Genomic DNA, 14,063 nt, shown 5'->3' on the forward strand with positions numbered 1-14,063 from the left:
CAATTTAAAAACAGTTTGATAAAAAGACCTCTGAACAAGCGTTTACCTTCCTGTTTCATAAGCCTATCATGTCACTTGATACTGATCCAAGTAGTGAAGCTGCAAGATGGTTTTACCTAAAGCAATGGAATGGCCCCAAGACCTTTTGCAGGGTGAAAAGGTCAGATGGTCTCTCTCACCACTGCACACACGTACACACACAAACACACGGAACTGGACACACGATCAGTAAAATGTTGACGTCCTCTTTTTTCTTTTAAACGGGTATTTTCATTTCCCTCTAAAGGTCAAGGGAAAACAGATTTTATGGCTTTTCCCTCACGTGTCCACTCAACAGGAAATCCCTCTGTCCGTGTGTGTGTGTGTGGAATCAGAATCAGGAGAGGTGATACAGTTAATAGCTAGGAAAAGGAGCATTAGAGGATGGAGAGAGATAGGTGAAATTCCCTTTGTGCGATTCTTGTATTTCCATAGTTGCTCTTTAGACACATAGCCATGAGCTGGGAAACACACGGCCCCTCTAAAAACCTGTGCACAGCGGCCATAAACCCAGTCAAGCCTCCTCTCTGCGGAGTTGCTGCACAGCATTCAGCTTTGATACAGCTGGTAATAAGTCATCAGAGCTGTGAGAGCTGAAGGACTCAAAGGTTTATTATTCTTGTCATCACGCACAGGAGCTCTGCTGACGGCACAGGATTTACAGGACGACACATGTGTACCGTATGCTCCTGTAGTGACTATGCAGGGGGACGACAGCAGGGTGATTTAAGGGTGCTCAAGTTTAGCACAGTATTATATTTGAAGAGAAATGCAGTATTATATTTGAAGAGAAATGCAGACAATTAAATTCTTTAGATAACCAGGGGCAAATTCACTCATAGAATCAGTCTGAAAACTCCTTACTATAATTAGGTCCTATATTTTACACATCATGGCTTTTATTTTGTAAATATGGTATAGTTTTTAAGAACTAAAAACTGTCTCAATGTTTTGTTGTGTAGTTGTCCTCTCTCAGGCTTCTCTCTGGACCTCTAGTAACAATAGGTCACTGATTGGTTGACTGTTCTTAATGATCCAACAAAAATATGGCAGATTTCAGGTATGAAAACTCTTGCAAGGTGTGGCCGATAGCAGTGACTGCTTTATGTGACATCAAAGAGTCACAGAAGTCTGAGACAGAAACTTGATGTATATACATCAACATCACACATCTCACTTGAAACAATACTCTTGCACAGTGAGATGTGCAGCAACCACAAAAAGCAAACACTCCCAGTAAGAAATGACAGATGTAAACGTGAATCGATCAAATCCAACCAGCTGCATTAAAAAACTTCTAAATATCTATTGTTTCTGTTGAATGGGATGTGTTTGACTTGCCTTGATTCTTTGAGGATACAAATAACTTTAGTCTCCTCAGGTCTTATTTATCATGGTGCCTCTACTCAACAGGTTGGTTCCAGGGTCATAGTAAAAAATGAAATGCAGTGTAAACAGTGCTGTTGCAGTGTAAACAGTGCTGTTTCTTCTGTCACCAAAGTTAAACTCGTCTTTCTCTAATTCTCAAGAGCCACTTTAATAAAAGTGCTGTTAGCAGGTTACTTTCCTTCACACCCCTCACAGGATGAGTATCTGTCACTGGTTCCTTGCACTACACCACCACAAGTAAGACGTTGAAAATAAAACCAAAAGCCAAGTTCAGGTGAAGCAATTAGGCAGAAGATGATAAACCTCTGAAATAATGAACATAATGCAGGCAAATATCAAATATCATACTCATTAACAGGTGTAAGTGTGGGAGGGAGATGGCTGCTAATAGCTCACCCACTGTTACTACAAGCTTTTTGGACTAATTAGGAAATACCGGAGAACGCCTGCTGCATGTTGAGGCATGAAGCTGTGTGTATGTGTCTGTCTGTATTCCTATATTGGCGAGGACCTGTGTCAAGAATGAAGTGAATGGATGAAGATAATTTTGTCCAACCTTATTTAAAGCTTAAAATTACTGGTCTGGGTTCAGGTTAAACTGATGCATGTACAATATATATATATACAGTACATATGGAAGTCTCCCAGTCAAATGGTGGCAGCGACACGCAACGCAACATGTGAAAGAATATAGTGTAAATTCTCACTGATTTTGTTCTCAGTTCTGACGTAAGGGTGTCTGATCAGATGCAGATCGCTTGCATCTTGCAACTAAAATCCCCTTTGTGGTTCTGCTTTTGTGTCCCACGCTGTAGCACTAGCTTGATTCAGAAGACACACGAATGCCATTATTTACACATAAACAGGGGAAAAAAAAAGTTTTCATGGTTTTGCTCTATGGCAAGATTCATTTATCATCTTGAAAAATTATATCATCATCGCCAAACATCCTTTCAATCGATGGAGTCACAAAAGTGTAAACCTGTGCATTTATTGAAGATGTAATGACTGCCATCTCCCCTGTGCCTTTACCTCACATGCAGCCCCATATCATCAATGACTGTGGAAACTTGCATGTTTTCTTCAGGCAGTCATCTTCACAAATCTCACTGGAATGGCACCAAACAAAAGTTCCAGCATCATCACTTTGCCCAATGCAAATTCGCTGTTCATCACTGAATATCACTTTCATCCAGTCACCCACAGTCCATGATTGCTTTTCATTAGCCCACTGAACCTTGTTTTTTTCTGTTTAGGTGTTAATGATGGCCTTTGTTTGTCTTTTCTGTATGTAAATCCAATTTCCTTTAGGCGGTTTCTTACAGTGCTCACAGACTTTGACTCCAGTTTCCACCCATTTGTTCCTTGTTTGTTTTCTTGTGAATTTTCTGTTTTCAAAACATATTGCTTTAAAGGGGACATATTATGGAAACATCATTTTTGGAAGGCTCTTTAACATATATTTGGGTGTTTGTCTTGCCTTCCGGCCCTCAAAATGTGAGAATTGACAAAAAAGTGCAGGCTCCCTAGGTTGAAATCCATGTGGTTGTACAAGCTTTTCCCTCAGTGACGTAGCTAGGATTTGAATTTGCATAATACCACCCCCACCTGGTACCGGTACTGGTAAGGGGTGGGTTGGGGAAAGCAGCAGTTCATTTGCATTTAAAGGGACAGGCACTGAAACCAGCCGTTCTGAACAGGGCTGGTTTGAGAGGATGAAAAGAGCTGTAATGTTTGCTCCTTGGGTTATTTTGACCAAAGCATGTCACAAACATGTCTTTAAGACACCTGGGAACTATTTTGATTCGTGGAAAGGGGCCATAATATGTCTCCTTTAAGTTTTCTATCTTGACGCTACTAGTGTGATTCCATAATATTTTCTCTTCGGAATTGAGTGAGCCCATTTTTTTTTCCTCTACTTGATCTAAAAAAGAAAAATTGTGACTGACTACAACAATTTTCATTCTTGCTTTCTTTTTAGTGTTGTTGAAGCCAGAAGGTTTGCATTTTGAATACAAATTGTTTTGTGGCATGTCTGTGATTCACCCTTTTTATGCAAAATTAAATAACTAAATGAACACCCTCCAAGAGTGGTGATTCCATAATTTTTGCCATGGGTTGTAGGCTGAGTCTGGAAGTGCCGAGCTGTGTCTGCCTCTGTAATGAACTCTCGATGTGCTGCTGGCGTGGCTACAGACTGTACGTGATGTCCGAGGAAATACAGCAGCCCACAGTTTACAACAGCAGGTGTTGAAGCTGCATGTGTAGAGGTTTTTGTCAATACTATCAGATAAAAAGCAGGTAGGCTCAAATTACTAATCTGTAAATATTATAGACTATTGTTTAAGGGTATAAGGTAGGGCTGTGAAGTGACTCAAGGTCCTCATAAGGACGTAGTGTATGTATGTAGAGAGATGTGTGTGAGTGTGCAGTTAGTGTCAGGTTCATTGCCAGAGGTGCGCCTCTCGACTAATTAAGCTGGTAGGCGGTGCAGATGGTGAAACTGCCAGCACAGGAAGAGCTGATGGCCATTAACGCGACTTCTGCCTCCACTTTAATCTTTCTTAGCTGGAGAGAGATGGATAGAGAGAGAGACGGACTGAAGTCTGTGCAGCGGAGGAAGGAAGGGAGACATGGAGAGTGACCTAGAAATTTGGGGACGGGAGAGGAAGAAATAAAGGCTCAGATTGAGAAAACAGATGGAAAACCGTGAGATTGAGTAACAACGATGGGAATCGGAGCAAAGGATTAATGAGGGAGGATGAAAGTGGAAAAAATAAAGGTAGAAAATAAAATGTGGATGGGAGCAAGAGCATGAGTTAGTTTTGATTTCCCTCCTTTTCATTTAGATTTCACAGTAGTGCAATTTAGGCTATACCATTACAATCAGGGTGGGTACAGTACTTCAAGTTTCCACCACTGTTTAAAACTGATGAATTCCTTAGTGAAATCAAAAGCCGTGCCTTTTTCTCCAAGCCAACATGAAAAAGTAAAAAAGAAAAGCTAGTTTTTAGCTCAGTCCATCACCTTTTCTAGGGCATTTTCCAAATTAATAAAGCTGTCTTCTGATTTTGTATGTTTTTGAGTCTATACACCATACAAAACACCACTGTCACACAGTATGATATTTTATATTGGTAATACAATGCTAAACCAACATAAGAAATGATAGGATTAGGGCTAGCTAACACCAGTTATCTTAGGTACTACCTAAGAAGGACACTTTAACCGTAGTAACAAACTCAATAATTAACTACTGTTACTTTTCTGTATGATACATGGGAGCAGAAAGAAGGGGACAGAGCCACTGTTACAGGGTCGACTGTAGAGGGTGTCTGAAATCATATTTCTACAAAATCACTCTCTTTCCTCTTGTTTCCTTACTGTTCTTTCCTTCTCTTTCTTCTCCACATGCATAATTTCTTCCTACTGGAGGCAAATCTGACTGTCACAAACATTTGAAACAGCATGGAGTAATCAAGTGTATAATATACGCACCACAAGTGTTCATTAGTTTATGTACCCTTTTATGCCTCTTAGAGTAATTAATAAAGTCAGTCAACGTTAAAATGGGAAATAATCTGCTGGTGTCGAGGGTGAGGCTCTGAGCAATGCCACTGCCTTGAGTGTTGTGATCCTCATTTCTCTGTCTAGATATAGAGTATAAGGAGTAAAATAAGGATACATCAGGTCTTTGCTTTGTGTCTGTTCCCATCTCTGATATCAGGTGTCTTTTCATGTGTGTGCAGCAGACATGATCGCTTCGCCTTCTCCCTTTGAAAAGCTTCAAGCGTGTTGGTTCAGTGCAGCTTGATTGGTTTGCAGTAGCTCATTTCTCAGCCGGGCTCTCGCAGGATATTTGCAGTGTTCAGAATTACTGACTCCTTTTGAGCCCCGTGTGTTGTCAGCCGCTGCTTCTGCAGCCTGCCCAGAAAATTGAAGCCTTCATTTTCCCCAAAGAGTCTGGTTTTTGCAGCTTCTTTTTTTTTTTGGTTAAACAATCGTCTGTCAGTGAGAATCACATCCTCCCCGGCAGACACAGAGTCCCCCACAGGACACATTTTCTCTCTTAGCTTGTTATGTTTGCAAGTTTGTTTCTGTTACGCAGCTGTTTGTCTGTCATGCAAGTCTGAGGATTTGTGGATGTTTTCCAGTCATCTGCTTGAGTTCCCTGACCCCTATTTAACGTGGAGCTGATAGCACAATCACATCATGCTGACCCTTTTTTCAAGGGTAAAAGACAAGCATCTTGATTAAGGTACCAGAATTTTAGTAGTCGATACCAATACCAGTTAATTTCCATGATTCTCGACTCAATACAACCAGAGGGTTGGCGGTTCGAATCCCGCTCTGTCTCAGTCGCTGTCGTAGTGTCCTTGGGCAAGACACCTTACCCACCTTGCCTCGTGTGATTGTGTATGAATGATCATAGTGGTGGTCGGAGGGGCCGTTTGGTGCATATTGGCAGCCACGCTTCCGTCAGTCTGGCCCAGGGCAGCTGTGGCTACACACGTAGCTTACTACCACCGGTGTGAAAGTGTATGAATGAATAATGGTTTCTGTAAAGCGCTTTGGGTGTTGGGTGAAAAGCGCTATATAAATGTAATCCATTATTATTATTATTATTATTATTATTATTATTATAAACTGATACAGAGAGACATTTTGGCTGGTGAAAAGAAATTAAATGTATAGCCTAGCTTAAGTCTAAGTTAACTCATTGAGTACCAACCACGTAATTTCTCGTTTTTCGTTCCCATGCGTTGAGTGCCAAAAACGTTATTTTAAGTTTTTTGCTTTTTTTTTTTAATTATGAAAATAGACACTTTAACACACCTGATGTGTAAATTTGGGGACTCTACGACGAGCAGAACTGAAATAGATTTTCATCATAACTTGGCTTTTTTCAAACAGAATTATGCATGTGGATGCAGCACAGCTGTTCTGCTCTCACCCGCGAGGCTCCAGCAGCTCGGAGCCGAACAGGAAGCTCTCAGCCGACAGTCCCGCCCGGTCTTCATCTCGAGCAACACCATGTCCTCCTGCGGTAAAATGTGATGGTCTCTCGGCCAAAGCAGGCCGCCGGCACCGACCCGTACCACAGAAGGACCGCGACCACCGGTGGGGCCGGTGTTCCCGACCTTCTGTGGCCGAGAGATCATCACGTTCCGCGGCGAGAGGCTGCGACACGGCACGATGTGTCTGTGTTATTGTTGTTTAGTGGCGCCCCCCCCTGCCCCGATGGTGGATTTGTGAATAGAACAACAATTGTTGTGTATATATTTATCTTACACAAGCCCTTTGATCCAGAAATCCAAGTGTCAGAAGAGCGACAGGCACAAACAGAGCACCTTTCATAAAAGACGCTCTATCTCCTTTTCTAGAAAAAAAGCAGGGATTTTGATGAAAACCAGCCATGTTTAGCTTGAGTTTTCTCAGGAACGGAGGCACGTAGAAACAAACGGTTTGTGGCCGTTTGAAGCAGAAAGTTTCACCTTTCAAATGAGCCACAGTATGTGTTGGTGGCCATAATATAGAATACGCTGTGGCTCTACAAAAATCGTCAAAAATGGTCTAAATTGCCGGTACACTTGACTAAAACTTTGGAAAGGAGCGCGGCACTCAATGAGTTAAAGCAGAAGTAAGCGATCCGGTCGTTTTGGCTACCTTCTTGTCAGCAGATGGAGTTAGCAGTCCCCGCCCTCGTCCCTACGTCACCACATGCATGCGCATCCCTTGGCTGCACACACAGAGAGGACCGCCCCTTTATGCCATTCTCTCTCCTCATTGGATAAAGGTTGTAGGATACAAGGAAAGTTTTCTCCTCGGCTTACAGCAGAACAGAGTGACTGACAGACCCGTGTTTCGGACCAAAAACTCTATGTAAGTGATTGCTGTCGGAAGATATAACTATTTAAGACTTATATTAACACAAATATTCCGCTTACTTCTGCTTTAAAGACAGAGACACCTTTTCAAAGTTGAACAAATCAGTTTATCTGACTGTAAAATGATGACATTCGAGATGCTCTAATCCATTGTAAATATAGAAATTTTGGTATGGAGTTTTGTGGGTAAATTATGTTTTTCCACAGCAGATGTGTTTGCTCCTGTTTATGTGATGGAGACAGTGGACAGTCCTGCTCTTCTGTCACACTCAGGCACAGTGTAATCGATGTTTGTTGCTCAAAGATAGACACAGACCTGGCACATAACAGATGTTTTTGTATGTGTTGTATTTTATGTGTAGTTCACTTTGTATGCCAAGTCCTGTATTGCAAGGTAAATATCCCCCTGGGATGTTGCAGTTTACTCTCAGGATACTAAATCATCTCAAGGCAGTGATAGTTTTCCCTCTTAACTGATGTACAGCCACTGGATTACTTGTAAAACTCATACAAATCACAAATAAACATCCATTAGTTGTTATTTTCAGCTAATTTCTGCTTATTTTCCTCTTCTTGCTGCCACTGATGTATTTCTAGTGATGTCAAGAGATAAAAAAAAAAATTGAGAGATTAATTAATTATGATCTGTAGTTAATTGATCTAATTCATCTTTTTTTAAATCTTGCCAAAACAATGCTGAAAAAAGCCCTTCACTTGAGGTATTTTCATTTTAAATTCATTACATTATTGTGGCAAATCAAAAGATTGACATATAGTCGGATTCGGTCAAGTAGCAGGATAGGATAGGACACACACACTTGATATTAGATGTAAAAGGAGGCTCCTACATGCTTGAGCTGTACACTGCTGCCAGACATGTCCTGTGGTTTTCAGCCTCCAGTTGGAATGACAGCTGAGAATAATACTCTTATATTACACACACACACACACACACACACACACACACACACACACACGTTCTTCAATATGAAAGGAGGGTTAAAAAAGGCCAGACCATGTCTGTTCTGATGATACAAGGCATAGCAGTGGCCCTGAAATGTGTATTTCTCTTCTATATAACACATTCTACATCTCGGAGACAATGTCTTTCCACACACAAGCTTCCTTTACCTTTCAGGCGGAGCAGAGCAGATATTTTTTTCTTTTTTTCGTCTGCACCATAGAAAGCTTGCTACAAACCTTCAAACCTGATATGCTTGTGCACTCTCATCGTTACTAGATAATGAAGCAGATTAACCCACGTTTCAGAACAGTGCTGGACAGAGGCTCCCAAATGGAAATGATGATTTCTGAATGAATGGATGTGTCGCTTGACTCACTATTTTTGGCATATTATTATTATTTTATTTTATTTTTTATTTTTTGACCTGGCGGGGGCTCTCGGTAGGGGAAACACAACTAACACAACTACTACCACTATGCTGACCACAATGCATAAAAACAGACTTTATAAAAAGGCAACTCCACGACAGAAACAGTAAAATTAGAGATTAAAAATGAGATTAACGCAATCAAAAAACATAACACGCAAAATATGACTAATTATTCACTATTAACGTGATAATTTGCAACCCTTATTATTTTCATTTAATTATTTGGTAAAAAAAATAAAGTTGTGTGCAGGCACCTGCTACCCCCCACGGGTTGACTTGACGTGGAACATGACATGCCAGCAGCTACTCTGCGCTGCTGCGTGATCATTCAGAGAGCGACGGCATAACACTAACATGATAATGCTCAGACTCGGAGGGAGCAACTTTCCTCGGACAGAGGATACAGTTTTTAATTTTAGCCCTCAGCAGATCAGTGCCACCCTTCATTAACCTGCCCCGACCTGCTCATTAATTCACATTTCTGCTCTAATTGGGCAGCGGTGTGTGTAATGGCCGCTGTATTCTTGTCTTCTCCACGTTGAGTGGAAAAGAAGTGATGAACAGAGGTGACGTCGAGGTTGGCCGGGCTCTGTCGGCAGGGTGGGCATGAGCCACACACGGGGAATGACTGTTTCCTGAAAGGATGGAAATCTAATTACATTGTCGGGTATGAGAAACAAGGATGTGCACACATGGTGGGTGAAGTGGCTCAAGCTCCTTTCCCTCCCCTGACTAAAGTGCTAAATGTGCAATGTGTTGTTATTGTTGTCATGGCAGCTGCTGCTGTTGCTCTGATGGCTGTGAGAAGTTGCTGTTTAACAAGTATCATTGTTTTCACAATCTGTATCTACTTTACTTCAGAGGAAAAAAGAGTGAACAGGATGTGAGTTGTTGCGTCAGTGAGTGACTCTTCAATTATTATACATTTTCTTAACACAAGAGGTCAAATGTATGGTTTGTTCTGAAATTGGTTTTCAGTCTGAATTAATTAGAGCGCCCACTCAGGCTGTTTCTGATTGTTTAACATTGGCAGTGTGTTCTCGTAGCCTTGGACAAGTGTGAACTACAAATTATTCATACAGTGTTCGTACAAATACTGAAGTGTTTTTCGTACAGTTGCATTGAGAGAGACAGTCTGACCTTCCTGAGTTACAGTGTTGAATAAAGGCCAGGAGTGTTTTTGCAGGACATAAAACTTGTCACAGTGAAGTTGAACTTTATATCATGTCATCATCTTTTATTAGGTTAACTTTGTAATAATTTGTGTATGAATTTGTGAGATATGGCCAAAAATATGGGGCTTTGGGCGAGCACATTGGCTCTGACCTTTAACCTTTGACCACCAAATTACAATCTTTTAGTCCCAGTAGGCACTTGTGCCAAATTTGAAGGGATTTCAGTGGGAAGTTCCTGTGTTCACAAAGGCAAAATGATGGTACTTGATTTCAGCAATGACCTTGATCTTTGACATTTAAACACCAAAGTCTGATCAGTTCATCCTTGAAATGAATGTTTGTGCAATTATACTCACGCACGCACGCACGCACGCACACACACACATGCACACACGCAGTGTTACAAACACTTGCCCCCTTTCACACTCAGTAAGTCTTGGACTCAAAGCATTTTCACGAGTTGCCATTAAGCAAAAGCTGCTGATTCTGGCACATTTTTAAACCTCCATATGCTGCGCGGCTCCACTTCGCTGAGCCGCTAATTCCTTAAACAGTGTTTTTATTCCCCCACCTAAAGGAAGGGAATCATTTAAGACTCAATCAAGGTGTGTCACCAGTGTCAATAGCAGCTCTGTACACACTGACACTGGATTTGCTGATGGGAAATGTTTTGACAGCTTCATCTTCATAAAGACGCATACTATAGAAGTGCTGCTCACGCTCTTTTAAGCTACACCTCATCTCCAGCCTGCTAAACAGCACCGTGTGCTGCAATAATAACAATTTTAGATATATAGCTGTATGCCATGCCTGTAATAATAACTTAAACCTGCCATTCTGCACAGCTTCTACATGCATGTGATGTATTAAGAAAATTATGAAAAATTCTGAGTCATTAAAAAGTACTTAACATCCATCTGATGGTATCAAGGTTCTGTTCAGGTTCTAGATGGTCATGGTCAGTATTGAGACCATGGTTTTCTTTCAGGCACAACAGAAAAGCCTGGGATATGGTTTCTTCCCATGCGTGTGTTTGGATTATTATTATATCATCTCCCATCAGGATTATGAATAAATAGATTAATTATATGAATTTCCCCTTGGGGATTAATAAAATAATTAATCTCTACTCTTATCTTAAATGTCACCACTATTGCACTGCAATCTGAATCTGCATTACTGCAACATCTCTACATGTGTGCTTCTGAGACTGTTAACATTGTATACCTGCATCAATTTCAACAAGATATTGATTTTATTGATCTATATCCGTTGCACATTGATGATGCTCCTGAGCATCGTCGCTTGCTGGTTCTGGCTCTGACCAGACTGTTTTATTAACAGTTATGATGAACAGACATGAAAAAAAAACAAGATAATATAGAAGTAATTATGATAATTTGTTGTCTGTTTACATGGAGAGCTGTTTATTGGCCATCACTGCTGTAGCCTTAGCATATTAACAGTCCAATGGTTCTGCATATTAAAGGTTCAGTATTGTCTAAAGATAATTGTCCATGTGCATACGTGTGTTAATACTGTGAAAGTACTGTATCAAAGCCTTAGTCCACAGAGATATGCACACAGACTTCATTTCAGAAATTGAGCCTTAAAAACAGCCATCAGGAATTTTGTGACTGTGTGATGTGTCACAAAGCAATCGCCAAGGGTCAGAGCCTCCTCTCCTCTGATTGACTCACCGACCTGTTAATAGTAATAAGTCTGAAGGTAGTGATAAATGGTGATAAATATTACTTCTTATAGATATTAGAAGAGTAAAATATTATCATTAGGTATCACTTAAGCTCCTTACGTTCTAGGTCAAAAGTATTGATATTTAAAAAAAAATGTTGATACTAAAACATTGTATCCGGATGCAATACTTATTTGCAAAAGTATCGATACTTGATCGATACTTAAGTTCACATGTTAACATTAACTTTCCTCCATCATCTATTAGAACCAATAAGAACTTACCATACAGGAGATGAGTTAAATAAAACAGCATCCAGTGTTTTCACTGTTTTTTGTTTGTTTGTATTGTTAGCAAAACAAAATAACAGCTTCAACACCATAGTGATGTAACTGCAAGTGATGAGTTGTTGTCTCACTTTTTTTAATATATAGTTGCTCAACGATTGAACCACTGTGATTTCACATGAAAACACAACAGAAGTCACATGCAGCACAAGCTCAGCTAAAACGAGGGCTGGGGAAGTTGAGTCGATCTCCAGAGCTCCGTTAAAACTTCATTTGTGAAGCATTTTTCGGAGGAATTTCTGCTGATCCGGTCCCAGGGTTCTTCCCAGTTTTGCCTTATGTCTCAGTAATGAAAATGTTGACTGAAGGAGATCTTGCACACTGATCCCACATCAGCACTCACCTAATTGGAGAAACTTGGGAAATAATAATATGGGCTTGGGAGGAGATGATCAGCTTAGAGATGGGCCATCCCTCACCTGCTGACTTTATCTTTCTACCTCCTCATCTCAGGTGATTAGAGAAATCCCCTGGACCCTGTCAGAAACACCGAATCAGCACACTCATACACTGAGGTAAGTGTGTGTGTTTCAGTCTGTGATATGTGCATGCGTGAAGCTTTAAGTGTGTTTCTGTCACAATAGTGCATGTTTGCTTGAGGGTAATTGCCCTAACGGGATGAAATAGTGCAATTCTTTGGGACTACTTTCAACTGTGGATTTAATACATATTCATTAATGAATGTTTCTGGGGTGTGTGGGACAAACTGAAAATACCATACAACTACCATAGGTAATGAAGGAACATGTCACCCAGTTGAAAAGTGTACCTCACTGATGTGTTTTTAGTTACCCAGCAACAATGGCTCTGAGGCTCAGGGGAATGAGATAAGCCAAGATTCAGCTACACAGACAACACTTAGTGGGATCAGCTCAGTGTTTATTTTGGGTGTTTCATAGGATTTGTTGACAAGAAGGAGAATATCTCCAGCTTTACTAGAGACTTTAAGTTTGACAAAAAAGTAGATGCCAGGAAAAAAAATCGAAAAATGGTTGTTGACCCAAACTGGTGTAGATACTTTCAATATATTGTTCTTAATCATCAATGAAAAACTCTCTGTGTCTATCTAATTACTACAGTTTGGGACCCTGTGCTCACCTAGTGTTAATTTATGCAGATCTCTGTCCTCTGGAGAAAAACCTGTGAATGAGTAATTTGAGTTGTGGCTGTTAGTGTCAATGACTGTGTTTACACCTGCCTGAAATCCACCTACAGAAGTGGCCTGGCTGATCCTATCATGTTCTAATCACAGCAAATTACACCCGCCCTTTCTGCTACTTTCTTTCTCGTTGTAAAACTGTTAATTCAGATTTGAAATTTACATAAAAGGTCCATATTTGGGGCGTGGACTCTCAGATGTTACAGCTCAGCCTCATTCTCCACCATTCAACCTCCTCTGTGACTTACTGAAACTACCAACAACACACACACTACGTCCTCTTTTTTTCTCTTTTAAACGTATTCATATTGATAATGTTTTGTTTATATACAGTACCCTTTGTATGTACATTTATCAACACTTCAATGTTATTCCTTCATTATCTGGACATTACACACACACCTCTGCATATATGCATCTCAAATACTAGATACCATCTGCAATTACTGTCATTGTTATTGGTTTTCTTGTCCCATTACCTCACCCAGAGACAGTGTCTAGATACAAACAGGCTGTAGGAAACGTCACGTCACATTTGCTGTCAACACTCATTTAATGGACACACGTAACACTCACACACTGGTGTGAATTCCCCAGGCTGACAAACACCAGAATCTCACTTCAGGTAGAGAAGAAGTGTGAGAGAAAAATGTTACTAACTGTAGCTGTGAGGTAAAACACATTGTGTGTGATAAAATGCAGACAAAGTGCTTCTGATTTGTGCTGCAGGATTCAGTACTTGAGTAAATGCTGTTGAGAGAAGCACAGGGTCTCCACAGCGTCAGCTTCAGTGTGATGCGAGTCTCTTCCTGTTGGCTCTGTGTTGGCACTGTGAATAAATACAAAGGCACAGAGCAGTCACTTACATCCTGGCATGTAGCGTCATGTTACTAGAGCAGCCTGACTGACTTCACAGGTGTTTCCTAAAGCAAGAAAACAGAAAATGGCTTTAAAGAAAATAAAATACAAGGCATGCACA

At 40.6% G+C, this 14,063-nt stretch overlaps 1 protein-coding gene across 1 annotated transcript in view; it reads left to right on the forward strand.

The window, feature by feature from the left end:
- The first annotated feature begins 12,378 nt into the window (after positions 1-12,378).
- The window catches only part of sgcd (sarcoglycan, delta (dystrophin-associated glycoprotein)), a 206,665-nt gene continuing 204,980 nt past the window's right edge, over positions 12,379-14,063 (forward strand). The window contains exon 1 of the mRNA XM_085798245.1: positions 12,379-12,440. The gene's annotated coding sequence lies outside the window, so the exon portion shown is untranslated. The remainder of the gene's footprint in view (positions 12,441-14,063) is intronic.

This window comes from Trachurus japonicus, chromosome 14 (assembly GCF_045865225.1).
Source record: "Trachurus japonicus isolate A0001 chromosome 14, Traja_1.0".
Lineage (NCBI taxonomy): Eukaryota > Metazoa > Chordata > Actinopteri > Carangiformes > Carangidae > Trachurus > Trachurus japonicus.